Below are 27,982 nucleotides of genomic sequence, written 5' to 3'. Positions count from 1 at the left end.
GTTTTGCTTGAACAGAAACATGAGTCAGTTTTTGAGCAATATGTCCAAACAGCCAGCAGGAGATTTATTTTTACAGGTGTTTTTGTCAGGTTTGGGAAAAGAGAACAAAAAAAAAATATATATATATAAAGGCATTTTATTGGAAGAGATGCTAAAGGGATGTGTGAAATAAAAAACTTTTTTAGAGTTTCCAGCGGCTACTTTTGGATCCTTAAATTCCTATTGTTACCCTAACTATTGTTTTGAATACATTTGATGCTTGAAAAATGTACTTTTATTTTTATTGCATTAAATTATATGGTGTGTAAATTATTTTAGAGCTGCGTTACTTGGATTGGTCAGATTTAGGCAGTAGAGGTGCAATTTCAGCAAGTTTTTTTGGGTTGAGAAAGGAAGGGTTGATGCCTCTGGCAGGTTTTATTGTTGCCATTGGCTGACCATGAAGCAAATTTTGAGGGTTGCTCTGGATGCTTTCATTTGACGATGGTGATAATGAAGATTTGCTCCTAAAAAGCAACAACCAATGAGAATAATGGCTACTATTTCACTAGAACAGGCGGTTGTATATAAAATCTTGTGGGGTATAACATTATATTTAAACTGCTATGTGACTACTGATAGAATTTTCTCACATGTTACAAGACAATAGCATTTAGGTTGTTCACAAAGGTGAATTATTTACAAGGGACATTTCACTCGGAGATGAGGCTCTTCCACCTTCAATCATCCAATCCTGCGCAAGCAAAAATCCATTTTTTTTTTCTTGGACGTGATTAGCTATTCTTTACAAAGTACATTTTCTCCGTATTCACTAGGCTCAGTAAATTCACCTTTGTAAGTCCCCAGCCTAAATCCATTTAATACATCAGCCCCAATGAGTGCTTGCTGCTACAAGGTGCTGCTATGTGCTATGAGAACATTTCTGTTACCAAGAGAAAACAATTATGTATTAAGGAATACTGTTGGCAAAAACCAATGTTTGGATCATGTTAAAAATGATGGAATGACCATTGCTACACTTGTTGTACTATGTCATAGCATACCCTCAGGGAATGTTGATACATCATCAGTGACTGAACGACTGCTGCTATGCTACAGAAGATTACAAGAGACTGATGTGACACGCTGCCATGTTATAAAATTCATTAGCACAACAAAAGGGACTGGGTAAAATCTAAAATTTGTCAAAAAAAGCTAGGCAGTGTCTGGATTAACAATGCCAGGTATAGCCAATGGCACAATGCCAAATCCAATCACGAAACATTGACGAAAATTGACTATATTTGTTTTTGCATTGTCAAGCTAAGTATGGTGCCCAATGCTATACACTAGTACATATAGCCATATATATAAATAATTATCGTGGACCAAATGACCGATGTTTAAGTCGAATTTGGTACAGAACTGGAGCCAAAACCCAAACCTATTGCCAAGCACCCAAGCCATAGTACTATGTAATTTAATCACCTTCAGAATTGTCAAAGCATTGCTAATCTCCAATATGTACCACTAGCTGAGCACTGCTTGTTTGTTCCTCTCATTGCCCTTCCCCCTGTACCACCTCAATCTCAGATGCACCAATTTTGAAAGCTTCCAGGTATGATTATATTACTGTAACTTACACCACAGGGAAACTTTTCTTCCATTTGTTTAACAATCGCTATAACTACCAATGAATTCGGAGATTTTAGCAATGAGTTCTCTGCTCCGTTACACAAGACCTTTGACCAAGGACATAGCTTAGACATAATGTATCCATGGACTACCTTGCTAGTTATAAATATTCACCAGAATAGTCCCTGGTGATAACTTACCCTGCAGCTTGCCTCCAGTGCTATGACCTATTGGAAGCTCTTCCCCGGTTCCCAAGCTTGCTCTTGATTCAGCAGACAAGTTGGGTTACCTGCTTTGTGTTGGCTTCTAATGAACAAGGTCAGAATGTAGAAGACCTCCTTCCTAATTGCTGCACACAGGGGCCTCCATGCAATCCAAAAATGGCTTACAGCTACATCCCGGTGCCATTTTTTGGATTGTGTGCAGGCCCCTGGGTGGAGCAATTTTTTTCTAGGACTGTCATATGCTTGTAGACATAATTAGAGCTGGCTTGGACCCTCTGTTGTGTTTTCATTGGCCATGTCCCACACCTGTCCTTTAGAATGGTATCGACACTGAAGACCATCCAATATAATAGATTGTGTTCTTCACACCACACTGCCTTGGGTCTTTTTTCTGCCGTTGAGCACAGAGAAAAATCATTGAGCGCCTTTGTATTTATTAGCTATTTATCGTTCAGTGGGAAATAGGGTGTTAATCTTCACCCGGTACATTGCTCAACGGCAGAGGTCATCTTCAATCATGGTTTTACCTCTAATCTTACTGGTCTCCATGCAGTTCCTTCCCCTGGCCCCGGCGTATCCGCAGCACACTCACTGCGTGCTAATAAGCTGATTTAGTGACTCGCTTCACTGCTTCCACTTTGATGAATTGGCCCTCGGGAGCCCCATCTACGCCCATCACCGCGCTTGGGCCTTCGCAGGGAGGCTGAGAAGAATATGAACTGCCATAGCTAAAAATCAGCCGGGAGTCTGAGAGTGAAAAGTTGGGGGAAAAGAGGTGAAAAAAAGACTTGGCGGAGAAAGTCTTATTGCTTTATCTCAATATCTGGAGGTATTATGTGAAACTCCATTCCTTCTGGTTTGTTGAACTGCTGTTGTAAAAATTCCTTTCATTAAAAAAAATGAAATAAGAAAATAGAGAGAGATATTTTAACCATTTTATTATCATCTAAGTTTATGAAACTTCATAGCATTCAAAGGGAATTTATAATGTGCCCAAGTCCATATACAGTATATGGATAGATATCGGTATATACATCCGTCCAGTGGATCTGTCCTCACTTTGGCATGAGCCCCACCCTCTTCTTTCACTCTGCTTCCAAGTATCAGATCTTCGGCAATCTTGATTGGCTAAGCAAGGCTAATGTAACTCCTGCAGGAGTTTATTCATTCACCTGGCATATCACAGCACCCCGCTATGTATTTCAAATAGAAGGTTGCACGTAGGCAGGTAAGTATTTTTTTTTTTTTTTTTTTTGCAGAAAGGACATTATCTATCCCCTCTACAATAAGAAATTTCCTGCATAAAATGCAGAACTGTAGTTCCACATTCACTGTTAAAGTTCTAAACAACAGAATGAGCATTGAGTTCTTATTTAACTGACTATTTTTAACTTCTTTGTTGAAAAATAAAAATCTTGTTCATAGTATTCAATAGCTCAAACACACATACAATACTGAATGAGCTAGAAAAGTTGCTTACCCATCCCTCCTTTCTGCAATCCCTGTACTGCCTGCTTGCAATTGTCGCTGTTAAAGTTCCGGACAACAGGAGGCGTTCAAGTTCTTTTTACCTGACAATCCCTAGTTGCTTTTTTTTAAAAACAAAAATCATGTTTATAGTTCTCAATAGCTAAAACATGCAAGTGAATAGGCTACCCATCCATCCTTTCTCCAATCACTGTATTAGTTGGGGTTGCAATCAGAGAGAGACAGTCTGAGGTACAACTGTAATGTGTTATGATTGCTTTATTTAGGGAACAAAGATTTTATGGATACAGTTGACATTCAAAAATCTGGCAAACTCTGGACCTGAGGTGGGCAGGATTTTTGAAAATGATGGATTTTTGAAGGCATACACTTACTTACTTATATACTTACCACACACAGGAAGCCTTTCTCTCGCAGCACCCGTGGACATCTGGCACAGTTACAAAGAGCAGTCACCAGGGACGTCAACGTTTATTTAGTGTAGCAAGCAAGACCTAACCGCAGTTTCTGCAGAACAGCGCCATCAAAACATTAGTGGCCAAACAGTGTACTACAGTCCCTGTATTGAAAATGCAATCCAAAATTAATACTGGAAAACTGAAAGAACCTGGATTATCGATGACCGGATTTTTGATTGTCAACTGTATAGCAATTTAAAAAGAAAAATAAACTATTACAGTTTCCCTTAAGCTGACTCAAAGGACATAGGCTACCTACTAAGTCATTCTAAATATCAATCTTGCATTCATAAGAGGTGATGCTAACTTTACGTTCAGTAATATAATACACCCAATATAAGTACAGGGTACAGAGAGGGGGTGGGGCAGTGACACGGAATTGTTGAACTGAAAGTTTTGAAGGTTTTCTTTCAATCACTAATAGATGCAAGTATATAAAGCAGTGGAGGTGGGAGGATCACAACATCCTATGTTACATTATAACTCTTAAAATATATTTCTATAGACTGTAGGTGTCTGAAATGTGCATGAGTCCTTTCAACTTTACAGTTACCTTTTAGCAGAAGTCTGTGTATAAGGTAAGCTCGCCATATCTGACAAAAGAAGAACAACAATATCATTGTGAGTTGTATTTTCCTGCTGTAATTATCTCTGGAAAGACTGTTTATCACAAGGACCCATTAGCTAGAAGTGCGCCTTTCCAGGAATCACTAAAGTACTCTGATAAACTGTCTTTGCCATTAGAGAAGAAGATAACCAAGTACAGAATTTACACTTCAGCTTTAGAAAGTGCTGCTTTTCCTTTTTAGATAGTCTGTGCTTTATGTCATGTGAATAGCCAACTAAGGGCACCTACGGGTGAACGTAGAACAGAGCCGCAGGGAATGAAGAATTGGGTTTTCTATTTCTGTCCTTTATTTACTAGGGGCAGGATGAAAAAAATAAACATGTTCTGCAAAATTTTCCCAATACTAAAGAAAAATTCACTTTAGTAGCACTTCAGTAAGGAATCGCCGAACAGATACAAGGAAATCGAATAAAAAATAGATTTTTCCTTGCATGTTATTGGATGTTTGAACTCAGCAGAGCTTCATCTCATTCTTTAACGTGGATTTTTCATTACATTTTTTACTTTATTTAAAAGGGTGGTTTTACCTTTTTTTTTTCAGGGGCCGGACCCCTTTCCTTTTGTCCTTACTGCCGCGGCAGTAAAGACAGAATGGGAAACCCACAGCCTTCTGGGATATATACGTCATGTATACCAGGAGGCTATGGAATGCTACTTTGGCGTGATTGCTACATTTTATTGCACATTTTGAGGAAGCCATGTCACCTGATCTCATGCCTGTACGGTACGGGATCAGGTGACGCATGAAGAAGCACCCAGAGGAAGGCGAAAGAATGGCTGCGCTCGCTGTTCAGTCTGTTCCAGAAAGAATATGTAAGCTGGGACAGCTCAGAACCCAAATAGCTCAGTTTGTGAAGGGATCATGAGCTTTACTTTTTTTTAACTTAAAGTTCTGTTTAAACTAGATGAATTATCTCTTGCAAATGAAATATTTGCAAGTATTTAATTAGTAATTCAATTTCTCTGTTTCTAGACATTTGTGTAGTCGTCTTGGAGATCCAAGCACCTTTCCAATATCTTTCTTTATATCTTTTGCTGTAAAATGTTTACAGAGCTCAGTAACTCAATCCGAATTTTACACATTTTACACACACTTTGATACAGATACATCTTTTGGTAAAAAAAAGCATACAAAATGACATATAATTGACCTAATTCTCTGCTTGACACAGTTGTTGTAGTTATAAATTCCTCCTCACATTAACCTTCTGTAACCTGCTACAGCTGTCTGGAAAAGGAAGGGCGGTCAGACTCTGTTGCAGCTTTGTGACAGAAGGAAGAAACACAATGATGATTGTGCTTTTGTTCATTCATTATCTAATCAGGACCTGGATATGGAGTCATTCAGAGCACAGGTAGAATATTTGAGAGCTATCTTTGGAGCTCTGCAGGTGGTGAAGGATTTGTGCCAATATGTAAAGAGGACGGTGGAGAATGGAGAAAGCATAGAAAACAAGAAGTTCAAAGCAGCCGAATCATTTGTTTCACCAACAATGGCCAACAGGCAGCATCAACTTTTTTTTATCATCTTTATATTTCTCTTTTAACATGTTGATATAATTATTATTCACAAAATGTACCCATTTTTTATAAATAGAGGATTTTACCCTCCTCGTCAACATGTTTCAAGTTCAGATTTCCATCTTCTATCACGATTCAAGGTTGGTGACCAAAGCAAAATAAAACACTCGCCGTGGAGAACGCCAACACACACAGCATTGCTCATTTTGCAAAATTTCCCATTGAGAGCATACAGAATTGTGAGCGGCCTTGTAAACGAACAAAATGTCCACATTCAAATACAAACTCAACTTTGCACCTCCAAAACAAAAAAGCTAAAAACATTGTAATACTTAGATATACCCTTATCATAAAATAATGCTGAGCTAATGCTGCTTCAAGTGTAAAAAAATTGTTGATTTGGCTGGAAATCGTGTTTGGTAACAAATGCCTCCGTACTCTGTATGCTTATCATTTGCATTGTTTCCATCTCTGTTTTTGGACTATTGTCCTATCATCCTCTATGTATTCTATAGACCTTTCCTAGGGTGACAACTTTGATCTATCATAGATGTTGTACATTGTGTTGTCACCTTAGGACAGGAAGTGTGTTACTGGCAGAATGAGTTGTTAAAAAGAAAAATAATGCACAGCATAGCACTCACGTTCAGCTATCATGCCTATCAAATTTTGTGGGTGCCCTGAACATGCCCAGAATGCCATGGAATGCTTTGCCCTGCTCTCCTTTGCCATTCTGTTGCTTTGTTACTGTGATTAGGGACCTAGAGTACATTCTAGGTAAAAAGAAGCATTGCAAATAACAGTTGACGACAGATCCACCGATTTATTCGAAATGTCAAGTGGCAAATCACATGACCATTTCTCAGTGACAGTTGATAACAGATCTAATGACTCATTCTAGCTGACAAATCGAAAAATTTTATGACTGGTACTAAGTAGCAGTTAATGACAGAACCATTGACTCATTCTAACTGCCAATTGGCAAATCACATGATCATTTCTAAGTGGCAGTTGATGACAGATCCAGTGACTTATTCTAAATCCCAAATCAGAAATCCAGGAGTATTTGACTGTGGCTGCATTCATTGAGAAGAATGTGCGATCCCAGGGCACTAGAGGTTATTATTAGGTTATGATGCAGCCTTGGAAATCCTCTTGCTCGGCAAGAGCTCGACCTCTCGGCGAATCAGAAGGCCGTTCTCACTTACATTTTTGGAAAGCGAGAAAGGCCCTATTTGCAGCGAGATTAAACTTATTATTCTCGCTCGCTCATCCCTAGAAATCACATGACCATTTCTAAGTGACAGTTCATGATTCATCTAATGACTTATTCTAACTGACCAATCAGAAATCCCATGACCAGTTCTAAGAGGCAGTTGATTAAAGGTCCGATGACTCTAAATGCCAAATGGGAAATCACATGACTATTTCTAAGTGAGAGTTGAAGATTGATCTAATGACTCATTCTAACTGACAAATTGGAAATCACATGACCAGTTCTCATTCTCATTCTAAATGCAAAGATCACATCACCGGTTCCAAGTGGCATTTGATGACAGATCATGTGACCTGATCTACATGACAGTTGACAAGATAATTAATGAAAGTTCTATTCCATCCTTCTAAAAGGGATTGTGAAGGAAACAGAGTTTTGCCATCCAACTTTTTATGTTTTAGTTTATAACCATTGGAAACGTTAATAAGCGCGGTGCGAACATTCCTGACTCCAGGTGTCTGGCAACGTGAACAATGGAAGATTCTTTTCCAGAGCTGTCAGTGCTTTCCTCCGTGTGTCTTTGAGGTAGCGGAATCAATCCTCAGTAACATGATCTCCCTGCAGTCAAAAAAATACAAAGTTAGACGAGAGGCATTGGAATGGAGAAGGATAAAGAAAGGAAGGCTGAGCCGAAAGAGAACGGAGCTCCAATAGACTGAGTGTCAACCGTGTATTATTTTACTAATTGCATCTCGATTTGTTCCCATTAATAATGGATCAGCTGCATTCCCTGCAGTCCGGTGTTCCTCACTGTCTCCTCTCAAGAAAAGTTAAAGCTGAACTCCAAGCCTACATAAAAGGTTATCGTTTAATATTGTAATATATTCTTTGTATTATAAATCACACATGCACAGGTATGTGATTCTGTCTTGAGATCAGGTTTCAACATAGAATCAGAGAGAAGAAGGCCAGCAATCTTACTTTGTGTACTTGGGTTTGTGAAAATGATAGTCGAGTAGGAGGATGAGTTCACCTGTGTCCTGCTGCTCATTTCACAGAATTGGGGGTGGGTATAGGGCCAGGTTGTATAACTGAAGTGAATCTAGGACCAAGCTGAGTTGTACGGTAAGGGTGCCTGGATCATACAAAATGTACTATTCCTTCCTTCAATTATTCTAAATCGCTGCCGACCCACATGTAAAATCATAACAGAAAAGACCGAAAAATTTGGGGTTTTAATTGTTTTAAGGTGAATTTATTTGGCATTTTCATTCACAAGTTTCAGTACAATATACATTTTATAGATTGGTCACTCTCATTCAAACTTCATGGGAAGTGGTGCCTCAAATCTATACGGAGGAATTCCTGATGTGTAATAATAATATTAATAATAGTATAATGTCTCGCTCATACACGTTTCACCTATAGGCTGCTTCAGGGGGATTTTTTTTGAGAATGTTAGAATATACTATTGTTGACAGGGTTTTCTTCCTTCAATTTAGAGTAGGGAGAAGCAGTGGGGAATCTCTTGTATTCCATAAATGCTGGAGCAGATGTGTAGAAGAGCCAGAGGATTCGTCGTAGGTTCCCTATGTGAAACGCGCCAGAGGCGAGATGTTATACTATCCTGTATTAACCTATCAGGAATTCCTCCGTATAGATTTAGGGCACCACTTGGATGAAGATTGGATGTGAATGACAAATCTATAACATTTATATTGTACTGAAACTTGTGAATATGAATGCTAATTTAATTCTCCCTAATTCAAGTTAAATTAGCCTGTTAAAAAAGTCCAAGTTTTTTTTGTCTTTTCTGCCATACCACTTTTTGAACAAAATCATAAAACCTGTGAAAAAGGTGATACACCATTTAATGTGATTGGCTGGATGTTGAGAGGCTAGCTAAGAGCAAATGTTTCACCATTATTATTAAGAAAAGCTTCTTCTGCCCTCCACCACAAGAGTATTTCACTTTAGTACTATTTAACTTATAAACGAACTTCCACCCTCAATGAGAAATTAACTTATATGGACAAAGCCAGCAAATTCTACACTGGTATGTTCTACATCGCTATTCCAATAAATGTCCCATCCCACACTGCCTTGTCCAAAACTCTTCCTGCTTGCCATAGTTGGCCCTAGACGTCACCGAAATCTCACATATGCCTTATATATACAGCATCAGGTACAAATTCATATAATTTTGGCAGGGCCATGTTGCCTTCATGGCGGCATCCCAAAAGGGTAGAGGGGAAGGATGAGAAAATATATAATTCTTACTTGGGTAAGGAATAAGGAAATGAAAAGACCCAAAAAAATAAAAAAGAGCATTAAGAATAAAAATAAATGTGCAATTTTAGATGAGGGAGAACTAAAATTTTACAAATTTGCTGAGGGAAGGTCCATTTTAATAGCTAAAGCTGCGTACACACTTCCAATTTTTATCGTTGGAAATGAACGACGAACGAACGACGAACGATCGATTGGTCAAAAATCGTTCGTAAAAAAAGTAACCAACGACGCCGACGAACGAGAATAGTCGCTGGAAATGAACGACCGGACCGGCGGATCAGATTGGACGACGATCGTTTACCATCTATCGTGTGTACGGTCGTTCAGTGATCGTCCATGGTCTGAGCATGCGTGATGAACGAACGTTCGTTCACTTCCTGTCGTGCACGGCACTTCCTGTATCGCTCAAACGATCGCATCTATTGTGTGTACAATATCTGTGAACGATCATGTCGTTATCTGCATGTACAGGATCGGTGCTATACGTTCGTTCGCCGATATCGTGCAGGATCGTTCGTCGTTCGTTTAACAACGATAATTATTGGAAGTGTGTACGTAGCTTAAGGGTTGACTATGAACATTCCAGTGTGTTCAATGAGACTGCGGCCACTAAAGCACTTTTATTGGACAAGGGGTGTCAGCAAATAAATGAGATCAGTAACAGGTAAATGGAAGGCTCTTCTGCCTAATGAATGCAATAGAATACAAACCTAGGCTTTAATGGCAAAAAATCCAATGGGGGGTTCATCTCTTGTAGACTTCAGTGGGATTTGGCTCAAACGTCAGATTTGGGAAACTTTAAAGGACAATTCACCGGACTTTTCATAAAACTAACCCAGCACATTTGCCCATCTTGAGTTATAATTTGCTATTTCCAAACAGAACAGGAACATCATTTGAAAGGAATAGCTGCTCCTACTGATCCCATTGTATGCAAAACAAGTCATATCAGAGTAAACATGAATAAATGTCACCAAATGTCAACCAAATATGAGTTTGGTGTATATACTAGAATGTAATTTGGAAGACTGAGAGCACTAGTTTATGTAGAGTTTTAGCAGTTGAAATGCAATTATGAATAGGGGTCTCTTCTAAAACATCATGGTCATCATCATTATGACTTTTGAAACAACACTGTGAGATGTTTGCACATTGTGCCCCTCTTGCTGGCCCAGACTGATATTTTCTGTAACCTGTCATTTATTTTTTTGGTTAAGTAAATGTTTTTTTTTCATTCTTCACATATTAATTTTGTGTGTATTATTATTAACTGATGGTATGTCAAGACACCTAAAGCTGATGTCTAGGTTTGCACCTTACACTTACTCTTTTCACACTCACCTCTTATGGATCAATCATTGTAAATAACAATAAAAAATGTCTTTTTTTAATTAAAACCACATTCATATGATGCTCTAGTTCAGAGACTTCTCTTGACTTTCTTTGGATGTCCATGTACCTGTCTGCATGGCATTGGAACCTCCTATTGGGTGCAAAGCAGCAATGTCCTCTTAGGATCCCGAAGAGGAGTCTGCAAAGGGGATCTCAGTTCAGGGGGACTGTTGGGGAATGCCGGACATGGGAACATATGCAGTGTTGGACTAGCAATCCCCTCACCTAGAAATAGTGATAGCGAAGGGCCCAGATGGTGAGTTTAAAGTAGTATATCTTTGGTAGAAGGCCCTGGTCCTCCACCAAGCACACCAGGTGCCAGTCCCCCAATCCACTTTACTTTCAGGAAGCCCCTGCTCAGCCTGGAGAAGCTAGTTGCACTGACTTAGCACACAGTTGCCCCCGGGACTTTGGGTTGCAAAAGATGGCTTCTGGGGAGGGCTGACAGAGGAAAAGGAGCCTACAAAAGCAGGACAAGTGAAATCGCCAGTCCAGGATCAATTACCAGGAGATCCACAGATATGCAGTACAGGAGGATCCAGCAACAAGGCAAGTCCAGAAACAGAGCCAAGGGTCATACACAGGTATCAGTCCACCAAACAAAGTATCCAAGGGTTAGAACAAGGAAAGTCGGGGTCACAAGAAAAAGGTTGATCCAGGCAGCAAACAATGGCAGGTCCAGAAACCAGGTAGTGTCAGCAACAGGTAATCCAACAGATTACAGTTCTTCAGCTAAATGCTACAACAGGGAACTGGTGCCTGGAAGCTGAGAAGCTATAAAGGGCCAGTAGTCAATGGCAGGGTAAGATTTGGCCAGGAACTTCTATGCTCATTGGCTGCAACACGAAATCCCTTTCAGTTGCATAGTCTCACAGCTAAAGGGAAACTGGGGATGCCAGCTGGAGAGCAGAGGACAGACAGCTAAATGCCCGGCCTCCCTTGCTGCTGTAAGCAACGCCATAGGAGGAGGGAATAACTTGCAGGATCGGTTGGGCAGGGAGGGGTTTGCATTTTTAGGATCTTGCCCGGATCTGATCATTAAATTCAAAGTCCAAGCACCAAGCACTACAGTTCACCAGGTTTAGCTATTCCCATGTAGTACATTTGGGCACCACTATAAACAACCAACCTACACTGTACCCAGTTCTTCTTGCCTTGACTATCCTTTTAAATCACACATTTAGGAACGCATTTTTCATGGCTTGTCTTATTTAAAATGATTTACTCTTAAAGGTGCACAGCTGGGAATACCATTAATGAGACCTCAACATTTTGCAGAGACAAGTCTAGTGCCCACAGGCCTAGTGAGTTTTTAATATGAAGGTTAAGACAAAGTGACCAGCAGAACTACAGAAAAGGTTTCATGAGGACTCAAGGGAAATTAATCTGCAGTTTGACTATTCTTCCTGTAACTAAATTCCTATGTAAAGTCAGGAAATTCGTATCTGTTAATTGGCCACCAATTTATCCAAAAATCTTTTTAGAAAGCAATCTATATACGGTATGATGTTAGGGAAATTAAATAAAAATGTAAAAGAAGCAAAACAACCCAAGAAAACAGAGGCAATGTAATGATTGCCTCTTGTTTATAAACATATTTAGATATAAACCTAAATATTATTGGGCTGTCTAATGCAGTCCTCATGGGCCAGGATCAGCACAATTTTTTGTATTCCTAACAGACAGCAATAGATTGAGTATGGTGAATTTCCTAAAAGCCTAAAAATGAATATGAATGTCCTGCCCTGAACGTGATCCCCAAGGACTGGAGGCAGACAGTGCAATGCCTGCTATTGATAAACGGAACAAGATTAAAGTGGACCTATCACCATTTTACTTTATATAAAAGGGATACATTTTTTTCTCTAAAACAAAGAGGAAGCCCCTCCCCTTCTGTCTTTACTGCCGTGGCAGTAAAGACTAATAGGAACTCAGAGCCTCCTGGGATATGTGATGTATGTGTCCCGGGAGGCTCTGCCCTCCCATTCAGTCTTTACGTATTGTTGCACGCCCATGCGCAGAGGGGGCTTTTCCCTGCGATAGGAGAAAAAGTGTAGATATCACGCATGTGCAATGAGATCGGCATGTTTTACCCATTTACAGCAGGATCACCCAATCTCATGCCTGTGCAGTCTGGGAGCAGGTGACATAGACAGAAGAAGAAAGAACACGGAAGAAGATGGCGGCCCTGGTGCTTCCTCTTTCCCAGGAGGAAGGAGGATTCCAGGATGGTGCAGGAATTACTCAAGGCTGCATGTAGAGGGATCAGGGGCTCTGCAGAAGTAAAGGTAAGTGGTGTTTTTTTTTTTTTTTTGTCAGTTCCACTTTAAGTTAGTCCGAAGCTAAAGGTTGGAATGCACACCCTAACTCATCTACATTTTCATATAGAGCCATATGCATTCCAGACTGAAGCAATCAACAAGTGAAAAATAGTGCTGGGCTTTCCTGTGACAAAGCCTAGCATGTTCTTCAATCAAAGTTTAATGGAAGTGTCCTGTAATAAATCCCAACTCTACTTACTTTAGTTTTGCCTGGATCTAGAAATGATCTGAAAGATGGGTTTTAAATGCAGTCTGTGTCCTCATAAAGGACTTTAATCCGCTTTCCCTATTCAATTTTGTATCTAAACAGGAAGCAAAAGGAAATCAATTAAAGACTTGTGCATAGGGGCTCGGGAGCAATGATGATAGGCAAAGACTTGCTTACAGGGCCACCTAGATGCATTGCATCTGGTTGCATTTAAGATGAGTTTGAGACACTTCTGAGATGGTTCAGAGCACCATGACAGGTACTACTGACCTGCAGCTGACCTTCTTTTGACTTGCAATTGACCTCTTTATGACCTACAATTGACGTCTTTATGACCTGCACCTACCTGATTAAAGCTGCTTTTGCAGCTCGATGTGGGGAAGGGTTCCAACTCAGAACACAAATACTAACAGACCTCGACTCTGCCGTAACATTGTTTCCATTGATGTCTGTGTATCCTTTGGAGAAGGGGGCGGGGGAAAAAATTGGGATAAGACAGAAATTGAGTAGAAATTTCCCAAATAAGAACACAGATACCATCCACCTGCAATCCTCCATCCCCAAATCCTCCAAAGGAGCAGCAGGACTGGGAGCCAATCAGGCGATCTGTTTGCAAATGTATTGACAAAGTATATGCTATTATGAAGAGAGGGCAGAGGAATGTACTCATCAGTCTGCTGCTACCCTTTCACTGACCAATCCGAAGAGTGATGATGGAAATGTCAGCTTGATCAGCTTCAAAGTTAAGCAATACCATGAATGATCGTACATTGAGGTCTTTTTCTATTTGCAGAACAGAGCAGTTGTTTGATGACTATAAATAGTAAAAAAAAATAATAAAGTAATATAGACGGCATTATTTGTCGGTGAACTCTTTCCGTGGTGCGTCATTCTGAAATCTTGTCGCCGTTAGAACATAAATATTGCTTTGTACTGATTCACCAATTATCACGGCAGTTCCTTCATCAGGGAACCGGCAGCCCATCTGTCATTGGAATAATGACAGCAAAATGCCCTTGAAGTATGATGAAGGTCCCTCCGCAGCCTTTATGACTTTGGTTCCGGGTCACTAAGGTACCATGACCCAATTCCAGGTGGACTGACACCTGAACTTGGTCCTAAAACTGTGCGACAACCATTATTATTTTATTTCCTTTATTCATGTGCCCCCATTGAATGGCGGAGGGTCGTATCATTGGGAATACAGCAGACGTGCACAGGCCTACGGATTTCATTGTGTGTTCCCCAGGCTGCCTAAACAATGGTGTTGCCATGGTGACTCTTTGCAGATTCCTTCTAAAGTTCCAAAAATCACTTCCTCAGAGGATCAAACCTTCTCTTTGACCCAAATCCCATCAGATGAGATCTATATGGAAGATGCTGCATTATATATTAGTGCTGCTTTATATCTGTACGTTGCTTTATTTTTGATACATGCAAAACAAAGTGGGGATTTTGCCTATAGGAACTTTTTTTATGAATTCTAGGAGACTGCAAAAGTGTCCCAAATCATCACAAATATCGTTGTGGTTTATAGGGTTTTTTTTATTGTTGACTGCAGATGTATATGCAAGAAACGGTATAATTGATGTATTGAATGACTTTTATTTATATAAAGAGAACTAATTATTTTTCTCCCATTGGTTGTGTTAGCTCTACTTGGTGGGGGTATCGCCAGCCTTACCGGTAACAATTGGATTTATTAATAATGTTATTATTAATCAGTTGGAGAAATTTCCCTTTATTTTCTATTCAGGAAACACAAATGGAAGTTTAAGTGAATTTCTACGAAATAAGAGATTCTCTCATAGGCTGGATATATGCTGGTTGTGCACCACCCAGGGCCACCATCAGAAATTGATGGGCCCCATACTAGGTATACTTCTTCTCCATGTTTAAACATTTCAGCATTGCACAAGTCAAGCTCTTTCTGAATAGAGTCTGGTACTGATGTACCCCTTGCCCCCTCCTGAAGGGGGCATTAGCAGCACCAGGTATTGTTCATATATCTGGTTACTCCCATGCACCTGCACCAATCAATTCCACCTCTCGTGCTTTGGCCACCAATATCATCCAAAGCTCCTTCCATTCAGCATGTGACCATATCTTATCAACAGGTTTACCAATCAGACCCTCTTCTTGTTCAGACTTGGAATAGAAGGAGGAATTTGATTGGCTGGTATAGAGAACAAAGACACATATGCTTTAGAATCTTTTACATCAGAGACCATGCAATAAAATCTCTGAGACAGCATTGCTGTGAATAGTATTTAGTTTTATTTAACACTTAAGAATGTAAAGATTGCCCCCTTTTTTAAAACAATACTGTTTTATGTTTTCCTTTTATCTTTGTTGCAAAATAATCTCTTGCAGTCTCTATGCACTTCCTGTCTTCATGCATTTGATTCAGCAGCTGCTGCAAGACATTTTTTGGTTTGGGGTTCCAATGGTGACACCAGTGACCCATGTCTGTCCGATGTGCCACTTGTAGGTTCCATCAGTAGCTGTGTTACAGGGTGACAACACAGATGGACAGATGCATATTAGGGAGAGTTGTCACTCTGTAACAGGAAATGCCTGAAGTAGGACTTTCATGGAAGGATTACCAAGTAATTCCTTGCTGAGGTATATGGCACTATCTCAAACCTCCTTCCCATCCCGCTGCTCCCTGGTCCCTCCATAGACATAGCGAAGGAATGTTTGGTAGCCTTGCTTTTCCAGCGCCAGCAGACATATCTGTTAGATCCAATATTGGCTTTTGTGAATATTTATGTCAAATTGCCATACTCTGCGAATTGGACTTCAATCCTAACTTGGGCTGAATCTGTCAATATCTGGAACAGGTAAACTATGGCTATTACACCAAGCTTCACTGAGCTCTTCTACCTATAGGGGGGCTAGAACATGCACCATGATTGGTAGGGATGTGGATTGGGATGGTGCCAAGCACCCCTACAAAGCCCTATACCCAGTGCCCCTTCCATAAATAGAGAAAAATGGAGTAGTGGTAGTTTTTTTTAGAAAGCATTCAGGAGCAGGTGCATGCTACAGAGAAGGACCTATGCATTGAAAGTTGTAGTCTTGATGAAGAGGCCCAACATAAACCCTGTTGAGTCCAGCCAATAGCTCTACAAATCTCATGCTCCCTTTGAATTCTAATGGGGAGTGCGAAAAACCTGTGCAGAGAAACCACTGCTTCCACACAGAGAACAATGATCCTTCTTTGCACCATGCTGGCAGTGGCTTTATAAAGTAAATAAACTTTAAGACTTTGCACACTTTTGGTTCTGATGCACTTAGACTTTATATAACCCATTGAAACTAAAGGTCCAGTTGGGTTTTGAACTAATTTTCAGCTCACTGTCTATAGTGACCACAGATGTATGTAGAATAACTTTTCCCTGTGATTTTATCAGTCCAGCTTTACCATTTCACTTTATTTTTTTCTTCAATGTGTGGTCGGCTGGCAGTGATCAGAGTGGGTTTAACCATTAATCATATTAGCATACGTGTCAAAAATTAGAAAGATTTACGAGCTCCAGGCAGGAAAGTCATTTTTTACGGATGTGCCCGACATTGGATCAGTCACAATCGGCGGCATGTAATTTACCGGTGAAACGCAGCTGCAGAGCCAACACAAAAAACACGGCCTTAATCAGTCAGGAAAATCCCATTAGGAGGGATTTCATAATGTAATCTTGTTTTAGATTTGTGAATACCCCATGGATTGTGGATATAGGGGAAATGTTGACCCAATCAATAAAATCTCATTGAAGCCTAAAGACCTCAGTTCAAAAGTGGTTTCCCATATTGTAAATTCTTTTATCCAGCAACCCCAACTTTCCTTGTGTGTGCTGGAGATGAATGAACTCCTGAACACCTGCATGAGAGTTCCATCAACCCGGGTCTGCCAATCATGGTGGCTAAGACCATCTCCAGGAAAAGAAAGAAGAAGTTAGTGGGGTCCTGCAAAGAAACAGGGACAGGTGAAAATAGTGGGTTTAGTTCCACCTTAAGGGTTCTTGTTTAGGCACTTCTTGTCCTTGCCTCCGAGTTATGGTTTTGTGGTGTCATGATGTCATATATGCCCCTGGTGTAGACCGCCATCGGCATAGTCCACTGTTGTCACTCCAAGAACTGTCACCTAAGTGATCTATGATAATAAATGTGTTGTAGAACATCATAAAATTTTCTGGACAAGTTTTCTTTCCACCCCTTTACATGCTCATTGGCACCTCCTAGAAAGTTAGGACTAGCTGAACATTACAAGCAGTTCCTAAGAACATGTTACTACACGGTGACTTACATAAAGAACCAGCCCTGTAGAAGAAGGACTATAGCTACCCTTCTGGTGGCCTGTGGTATTCAAGACCTTTCTTTTCCGCTCCTCAGTCTCTGCAGGTGTTATACCCTACTAGATATGTAAATACCTGCACCTCCTTCTGCACACAGTGGTCTCTTCCATTGGTCTGTAGGTAATTACAAGGTGTTTGAAAGATTGGGGGAAAGCATTGCATGTGGTGGGGTATTTGACCCATCCGACTGGTCTTGTACCTAAGGCTAATATAGGTCATTAAAGTGGTGGCTTTTCAAGACATGGGCTCCAAGAATGATAAGTAGGGTTCCTCCTCTCTACAAAGCTGGTATTTCTTATGTCATCCTCTGATGACCTGGTCATTTTAATAGAAACCAACTAAACAAAATTACACAGAAATGTCAAATATGTTCAGTTTTTACTTGTAGATCTTTTTTATCATAAAGAATTTTTATCCACTTGTAACATACTTTTAACCTTGCAAGATAATTTGACCATTTCAGGCATAGTCCAGTCCTCAGCACAAACTCCTTGCCTCTGTGCACTTCATAGCATAGCATAGCATAGCATAGGTCTTCGGAGAGTATCCTATTAATTACTGTGCTTGCCCAGCTCCTCAGACTCACCATTCACCTCCCTATATAATCTGTTTTACATCTGAAGGGAAGGAGTGAAATGAATAGGGTGTGAGTGATGGCTGTGACTACGTTTGCCGGGCTTGCTGACATCTGATCAAAGATGGCTCCCAGTAGGAACTTCGAGGCTTTTAGATGTCTACATAAGGGAAGATTTTACAAGTAGGCGATACGTATGAAATATTCTCCATGCAAAATACTTATTCCCATTATCTTTTTATTGGAAGATTTTTGTTGAAATAAATGATTTGCTGATAGAGTTTCTTGAAAGCTGGATTAAAAATAAATAGCTTAAATCCAAAGCCTAAAAAAAAGTAATCATCTTCTAGAATAAAAGACAACCATCTAAAACATTAAGGAGATCATACTGTGGCATGTTCTTTAACATTTCCCTAATTATATGTAATTATTTATTTGCATGACACCAAGCCTGACAGAGATCACCTAATTTTCTTCATGGAAAGCTTTCATGGCAATGTATATTCAGTCATCCTCTCACGTGTTGCTTATATTTTCACTTTTTCACTACTGTCTATACCAGCCAACCACGATTCCATCAGAGATTACAGGAGGTTCCATGAGCTGTGGCCTCCCATCTGATGGTGCTTTTAGTGTCCTGGGGCAAACACTTCTCCTAAACCAAATATAGGAACCCAATGCTAGCTGTCCATAGACCTTCACTGTGAGTAAACACAGAAATCCCAAAATACTACATTTGAGTCTCAGATCTCAAAAGTTCAGAGTAGAATATTAACAATGCAATGTCTCTGATGTGGATGTTCAAATCCTGGATGTCCTACCTTATGGTATTAGTCAAGATAAAGTTTAGAATAAATCAAGATTTAGTTTAGAATAAAGATATAGAAAGGGAAAGAGTTCATAATTTTTGGAAGTGACATGCATGTCCTTTGTGTTTTGGTGACAAAACACCCCCTTCCCTTTCTTCAGAGCTTAATAGCCCTGAAGCCAGTATAGGCAGGATTAACTCAGAAATTTCTGCCTAGTTATAAAGGCACACCAGTGTAGCAGCAAAACATCTTGTAAGTGGTACATTTTTTCCCAATGGTCATCAATGTAAGGTCCATTCTTCCCTCCCGGAAGGCCACCAATGTTATGGACATTCTTTCCCAACGGTCACCAATGTAAGTGGCATTTTTTTCTACTGGGCAACAATGTAAGGCCCTTTTTTTTCACTGGAAAGGACACCAATGTAAGGCACATTCTTTTCACTGACCACCAGTTTAAGGGGCATTACTTTCACTGTGCACCATTGTAGGACCCATTCTTCCCACTGTGTAGGCCACCAATGCCAGGGACATTCTTTCCAAGTACCACCAATGTAGGGGCATTCTTTCCTCTGGCCACCAATGTAAGGAGCATACTTTCCACTGGGCACCGTTGTAAGGCTCATTCTTCCCACTGGGAAGGCCACTAATCTTAAGGACATTCTTTACCAATAGTCACCAATGTAAGTGGCACTTTTTCTACTGGACACCGATTTAATGCCTATTCTTTTCACTGGAAAGGCCACCAATTTAAAAAGCATTCTTTCCACTTACCACCAATGTAAGGAGCATTCTTTCCTCTGGCCACCAATGTAAGAAGCATTCTTTCCCCTGACCACCAATGTAAGGGTCAATCTTTTCACTGGGCACCAATGTATGACTTCCCACTGTGTAGGCCACCAATGCCAGGGACATTCTTTCCAAGTACCACCAATGTAAGGGACATTCTTTCCTCTGGCCACCAATGTAAGAAGCATTCTTTCCCCTGACCACCAATGTAAGGGACATTCTTTTCACTGACCACCAATGTAAGGGGCACTCTCTCCACTGGGCACCAATGTTGGGGTATTCTCTCCACTGGGCACTAATTTAAGGCCCATTCTTCCCACTGGGAAGGCCACCAATGTAAGGGACATTCTTTCTAATGATCATCAATATAAGGGATTTTCTTTACCATGGGCATCATTGAAAGGCTCATTCTTCCCACTGGGAAGGCTGCCAACACAAGTGACATTCTTTCCACTGACCCCCAATGTAAGGGCCATTCTTTACTCTGGCCACCAACCTAAGAGGCCACAAACATAGGAGTATTTTTTCCTGTTGGTCATCAATGTAAGAGTCATTCGAACCATAGAACATCAATGTGAGAGTAGTTTTTTCCACTGGGCACCAATGTAAGGGGCATTCTTATTCACTAGCCACAAATCGAAGAGTCATAATTTACACTGGGCACTACTGTAAGGGGAAACTTTCCACTGGCCACCAATATAAGGAGCATTCTTCACCAATAAAGGACCAAGGGTTCCTCAAGATCTGAAAATTGTTTCAAGGGCTTCTTTGAGGTAAAAGGGTAATAACCCTAGAAACTGACAAAGTCAACCTGTTGCAAAAAAACACTTCTCCCCAGTCCTAGAGTGAGCATGTCTTATCCCAAGCTTCTACTTGCCTCGTTTCTTTATTCAACCCACAAATTACTAGGATTTGCATTCCACTAAAGCTTTGTTTATAAATGCCTTCGGTGCCAGCTTGACGACTGAGGCCGAACCGTTCATTAACCAGGCGAAAATACAATTTTCCTAATAAAACCTTCATTGGCGGCGTGGCCGAAGGCCAGGTGTGAGCCGTGTTTGTGTAAGCGCTTACGTGTAAACGCTTCATCCATCTTGTCGTCCGAGGGAGCTGCAGCCCCTGCACAAGTTAAATGGTGTGTGATAAAACCGCGATTACTGTTTATTATTAAAATAGGCTACTTAACAGAGATTCAATTGCCTTCTCAAGTATGTTTAGGAAATACGAAAGTGTTTTATTACGTGTGCGAGCGGATTTAAGGGCTTTTTTTTTGCCCTTTTAACAAGTAATAAAAGGCTGTCAGTACGGCTCATGTTTGTTCTTGTCCGATATCGTGCTGTTCACACTTGGATAATATTTATATACACACTTAATATTACCATTTTTTTTTCATTCTATTTTACAAATTGCCTTTTCATTTATTTTTCAGCGTCCGGCCTCTTGCTCCGCCAAGTAAAGGCAAAGCAGTTCTTATTTATAAAGTGATGCTGATGTGAGGTAATGTTTTTCTCGCCGTTAATTAAGTTTGCTCGGAGTGAAGTAGAGCCAGCCAGTCTACCGTAACTCAGTGGCCTTTGAAAAGAACGTTGGTGCAGGCTGCTAATGTGAAAATTGGGCCTGTTGGCGTGTACATGTTTTAATAACCGCTACTGAGGGGTGAATGTTACATTTCAACATCATGGTTTGTGTTTATTATGATAAGGTTTTTTTTCATTGACCTAATCTAAGACATCGGGACCGATTTTTTTATAGCTTTCTGAGACTTGTAAAGGTACACTGGCATAGGTGAACCCAGGTGATTCAGCAAACTTTGGATGGATGTGGTCCAGGATTAAAAACACTTGCCAATTATTAGCAAATGAGTTTTAAAAACATTTCAAAAAACAAGTATTTAAATGCCAACAAACCCCTACTTTTATTTCTCTGAACCTCTCAGTCTACAGAAAAAAACTAATTTCTAGGAATTCAAAAACACATTGGTGACAGTCAGCATGTGAAAATTGTCAGTTTCCAAATGTCCTAAATACAAGTATCTCCTCCCACATCTCAATGCGTTTCACTGTTGACTCTTCAAGAGAATCGAAGACATTGGTTTATTAATTGTAGATTATCATAAAATGAAATACAGGGATATTTGTTCAAAGCGCACTTGAATGAGAAGATGGACCATTGACACGGCTCACCAACTCAAAAAAACTGTATACCCCAACAAAGTAATGCAAAGGCTCCTACCGTGATAGCCAAATCATGAAACCATGAAGTCCAAATCATAACTTCATTTCCAAAGCTTAATAATTGTGGGAAACAGTACCAGGAATCAACTTTAGGGTAAGTCTGGCAGGGTGAAGAAAGGGCACCATCCTTGAGGACTTTTTTGACATCCTGAGCCATGATGAAAGAAGTAGGCTGGCTTTTGGAAGGAGTTATGGAAAAACTAATCACCTTTATGGGTGGGTATCACTCTAGAGGAGAGGACATTCTTAGCAATGCCCACATGTGATGCTGAGCCTCCATCATTGAAAACAATGAAAAAAAAAGAGGCAGGCCAGGGACAGTCAGACTGGGGAAAGAGGGGCTAAACCATGCTAGATGTCCTGTAGCCAGGAAATGAGGCAAGCTCTGTCTAACTTTTAATTCTCAATGGGTCTGATTTATCAAAGCTTTCAGAGACTGGAGAAGAAAGACTATCATGGAAGAACCTGGGTGATCCAGTAAACTTGGAATGGATGTCTTAAAATTCTTTGCTCTTTTGCTTTTAGTTGACAAATATTTTTAATCCTAGACCAAATGTATTCCAGGTTCACCCAGGTTTTCCTATAATGATCTACATTCTTCAGTCTTGGAGAACTTTAATAAACTTCAGGTCCATTGTGAACAAAAGAGATAGCAAGTTTAGCCCAAGAGAGGAGCTGGTACAACAGTGCAAGACTGAAGGGAAGGCTGGAGCTTCAGGATCTCTTTTACATGTATTTGCAAAAATAATCATGTTTGAATTAAGCTGTTTTGTAATTCTCCGGTTGGCATGTGTGGTTTGTCAGGCCTGCTGACCTTAATTGCAATGAATCTTAATGAAATTGTGGGGTTATTCCACACATCTGCATGTCACTCTGCTGATAATTATTATTAATGGCCTTATGGTGGTACAGAGAAGCACATATGTTACTGGAGTGTATTTGATTACGTAAGGAAACTAATCACATTACAGGCATATGCTTAGCATGTAAGAAGCACATGTTCCTGGAATATGTAAACAGTTGGTAAAAATGTGTGATAAGGAAATCTAAACTGAAAGGTTGCATGACGTGAAAACATATATATCTGGTTCTGGTGTTCAAGAAAATGCAAGATGTTAATGGGAGTCTGACCAATGAGTACTGCAGCCGGTACCGAGGTACAGAAAGGAGTTTTCTGATATGGGCCCTTTTCTGTTAAGGGGGTTTCACTATCCAGTCGACAATAGTAATAGATCAGACCAACCTTTCTCAAACTTTTTGCCAGGGTGTAAATATTTTTAGGGAGCAAGGACCCCTTGCTAATCATTACTGTAACTTAAATGTGTAGTACAGCATTGCAATCACCTAGTTAAAGCTAAAATAATAAATACATGGGTTGCCAAATGAGACATCCCTAGATCCATGCTACCTGAAATAGGTATTGAGTATGGAGTCCTTTTAGAATGGAAATGTCTTCCCCTAGATTGGTGTTGAGAGGAAAAATGTCCCCATATATTAGTACTCAGAGGAGAATTCACCCCTACAATGGTGGTCAGAGAAAAAATCTCCCCCTATGATGGTGATCAGAGGAGAAAAATCCCCTTACAATGGTAGTCAGAAGAGAAATATCCCCTTACAATGGTGGTCAGAGAAAAAATGTCCCCTACATTAGTGGTTAATGGAGAAATGATCTCCTGCAATGGCGGTCAGAGGAAAAATGTCCCCCTACATTGGTGGTCAGAGAAAAAATATCCCCTTACAACAGTGGCCAGAGGAAAAATGTCCCCTGCATTAGTGTTCAGAGGAGAAATGTCCACTACATTGGTCATTGATGAAAAAATGCCCTCCTACAATGCTGATCTTCATTGGTGGTCAGAAGGGAAATGTCCCCCTACAATGGTGGTGAGAGGAAAAATGTCCCCACATACTAGTGGTCAGCGTAAAAATGTCCCCCTATAATGGTGGTCATGGGAAACATCTCCTCTTTCAAAAATGGTAAAAAGAAAAATCTCCCCTACATTGGTGGTTGGAAGGGAAATATCCCCTACAATGGTGGTCAGAGGAAAAATGTCCTCTACTTTGGTGGTTAGCGGAGAAATGATCCCCTACAATGGTGGGCAGAAGAAAATTCTCCCCTACATTGGTGGTCAGAGGACAATTATCCCCTTACAATGGAGGTCAGAGGAAAATTGTCCCCATATATTGGTGATCAGAGAAAAAATGTCCCCCTACAATAGTGGTCAGTGGAGAAATTTCCCCTTGCCGGTCAGTCAAAATACATTGGTAATAGGTGGAAAATTGCCCACCAGTATATATATATTAATTAACAGTAAAATGCCCCCTCTACATTGGTGATTGGTGGCAAATGACCTTTGGTTCTCCCTTACATTGGCAATCATTTGTAAACTGCCCAATGACCACTTCCATTGATGGTCAGAATAAGGCTTCCTTACATTTCTGGTCATGCTTCTTTAGAGAGGGTTTTTGGTGGCATATCACATTGACACCAATGCCAAAATACAGTTCTTGGGCCTGCTCACCCGTTGGATGGGACCTTGCAGTATTTCCGTTACAATTTATCTGGTCAAATGCCAGAGCCCACACTAATTCACTGTCATGGTTTGATGTACTGTCATTTAATGATTGAATAACTGGTATGGGTGAACTAGAAGCAGCTTAAAGCATACTACTACACTCATTTTAGCTTCTGGCTGCAGTTGTGGCAGCTCTACCTTATATAAACACATAGATGCATTAAGATTATTATACATTTCAATCTGGAGCTAATTTTTAACCATTTTTTAATTTTTGCATTTTCAGAAACATCACGGATTCCTCTCTTCAAAAAAAAAAGACCAATTCTGTTCAATGTTGAGAAGAAGGACCGTGCCATGGATGTAAAAGAGAGGAAACCATACCGATCCCTAACCAGGAGGCGCGACACTGAGCGCCGATACACAAGTTCTTCGGCCGACAGTGATGATAAGATACCCCAAAAGTCTTACAGCTCCAGCGAAACCTTAAAGGCCTATGACCAAGACTCCAGACTGTCCTACAGCAACCGAGTGAAAGATATGGTCCATCCAGAGGTCGACGAGTTCTGCCGATCTGGTGAGTGCTGACAACTTCTTAACATGACTTATAGTGTAAATGGAGAGTAGAAATTGGTTAAACTGGACCTTTATACTCGAAGTCCACCTATTCAAGGTCAGTTCTTGGAGAATGTTGAAAAGCCCAGATCTATTGAGAAGGTAACTCCATAAGGTCCTGTGGCATATTCACAAGAGATTTGGACTACTCAGAATTCCAGAGGATTCCATCAACATAAGGATGGCATAATCCCTTTCACTTTAGAAACTGGCCAATGTTAAATATCTAACAATTTTTTTCGCCCATGTTTTTTTTTTGCTTAGTAGTTCTGTGGGAGGAACAACATTGGAAAGATGGACCTTACCTGAAGACCCCTTTAAGGAGTTTTGCCTGTCTGGGAGATTTCCTTTTACAATGGCATGGAGAAAAGGTGGAAATAACTAAAACTAAGGGCAGTTCCCTTGCCTGTCTGTTGGATAGTTGTCATCCATACAGTTTTATGTCCCAACTCAATAACTTTTCAATTCCTATCATGTCTGTCCTGGAAGCAATTGGTGGTCATCAGGTTCATGGGAGAGGGTTCTGGCAAGAAACAAAGAGAAAGAGGTTCCAACTCCTTACTATGGCATAAAAAGAATAAAGGCAGATAAGGGGGTGATTTGATCATCTGCCATTGGTTCTAAAGGAGTGTTTCTCAACTGGTGGTTGCTAGGGGTTCCTTGAGCAACAAGCAGTTTTTGCCTCTCAGGTTAATATAAGTGACATCAATTATGTTTTTGGCTATCTGTAAGGATGACATTCTCCCCAATGGCCAGCAATGTAGAAGGCATTCCTCCTACTGACCATCACACTAATATACTGTGAGGTGTGGATTTTAGCAGGGGTTCCCTGAAGACCTGAAAGTTATTTTAAGGGTTCCCCCATGGGCTTCAGAAGGAGGTCGGCAGTGAAAACTTTTTCCAATTAAAGTGTTCCCAAATGCATAGAAGTGTGTTTAGATATTTGCCTGGAGTCCAGCTTAAAGTAAGAAACAGAGCCGGTAATGAAATGCCCACATAGATTCACAAAGTATTTACCAAAAAACAAAATCTATTAAACACAAACAAATATTGATAAGATGTTTTACATCACACAAGCATCTATTTATATCAAACAATGAAACAACTAGAATTATCATTTAAACTCTGAATTATTTTTACCTTGTAGAGGGCAGTTTTAATTACCAAAATACTATTGTATCATTCATGTTTATAAGTGATCATAAAAATAAATGTTATTCCTTCATCATTCACCATAAATCTGTTTCACTTTACTACTAAAGTTTCTTTAAGACAATATGTACACGGTATATCAGATATTTGTCACAGCGCTGGAGCAATATAAACCTCCATATCTCTTGATAGTTAGAAAATAAAATGTATTTTAGCTAAGCTTGTAGTAGTGAGGAGTAGGGGGCAATTACCAGCAACCTAAAGGATGTGCCAATGCCCGTGTTTTCTCATTGAAGGGCATTGCATTTCAGCATCACATTCATTTCAATGAGCTGCCTGATTCATCAAAACATGGTGAAAAAGGTGCAGGTTAAATCACACGACATGAGCAATGCAATTCATGCTCCATGGGATACCAATAAAGAGGATCATACTAATGGTCAAACATTATAAACATAAATAAATATATAAACATAATCAAATGTTTATTTAATTTTTTTTTTTCATATTTAGGAAACGTCCCACCCCTATCATCTTTACAGCCCCTAATGCCAGTTGTGCCCCTTTGTTTCCCCCCATCACATAAGTTTTCCATTGAGGCTGTTTCCACATTCTGCGGGCATGGTCCCCTGTTGTCATGATCTGGAAACTGGCTCTGAGAAAGTCACGCAGCGTTGCTTACCTTAGTTATTGGGTATTTATACAACACTAACATAACACAGTCCATAGTCATGTCACTAACTGTCCCTCAGATGAGCTCACAATCTAATGTCCCCCTGTAGTCATAAAGTCCCTTTTATTTAAGAAAATGTGTACAGCCTGCAGTAGCTCTACAGTCCCCATCGGTTTAGTTGGAACCATATATCAAATATTGATGTACAACCTTTTAAACCTATTGGGGCATAGTATGCATTCTGAGCTGCACAGATATTTGTTGAATGGGCTGAAAAAAGTGGAGAGCAGGGGGTGTTACTGTAGCTTAGAGAGGATAAACTAGGGGGTTGGGGTATAGTATACCTAAAAGTGATCCTGTTCCCAAACCATGCACATTAAAGCATATTCTAAACAAGTGGTGAGTACACTTTTAAACAAAATATAATTTACATCTGTAGCTATAGCTGTTGTGGAGAAATAAATATTCTCATCTGCCTTAATACTTTCTATTACAGCCTGGCAGCCCTGTAATAAAAAACACACAGCTAGTGTTTCTAATAGGTTAGACCAGCATTTCTTGACCTTTTTAATGTGGGGAAACCCTTGAAATAACTGTAGTTTTCAGGGAACCCCTTTTATAAATACTATATACACAGCTCACAGTAACTTAACTCTGTGGTCAGTAGGAAGAATTCTCCTTACATTGCTGGTAATTGGGAAGAATGTCACCCTTACAGATAGCCAAAATGATCATTGGTGTCACTTAAACTGACCTGAGAGGTATAAGTTGCTTTTTGCTCAGGGGACCACTAGCAACCTCTGGAAGAACCCTAGGATTCCATGGAATCCTAGTTGCAAAGCACCATGATACAATCTTTCTAACAGCCACTCAATGATATTAAAAATTCCCTGGTCTATAAGGTGGTCA

The 27,982-nt window shown here is 40.1% G+C and overlaps 1 long non-coding RNA gene across 1 annotated transcript in view; it reads left to right on the top strand.

Annotated features, from left to right (window-relative positions):
• LOC140323988 (uncharacterized) overlaps positions 1-25,207 on the top strand; it is a 430,128-nt gene extending 404,921 nt beyond the window's left edge. Inside the window, exon 5 of the long non-coding RNA XR_011919468.1 lies at positions 24,920-25,207. This is a non-coding gene — a long non-coding RNA (uncharacterized lncRNA). The remainder of the gene's footprint in view (positions 1-24,919) is intronic.
• Positions 25,208-27,982: the final 2,775 nt, after the last annotated feature.

Source organism: Pyxicephalus adspersus, chromosome 1, assembly GCF_032062135.1.
Source record: "Pyxicephalus adspersus chromosome 1, UCB_Pads_2.0, whole genome shotgun sequence".
NCBI classification, from domain to species: Eukaryota; Metazoa; Chordata; class Amphibia; order Anura; family Pyxicephalidae; genus Pyxicephalus; species Pyxicephalus adspersus.
This window is presented reverse-complemented; position numbering and strand designations above follow the sequence as displayed.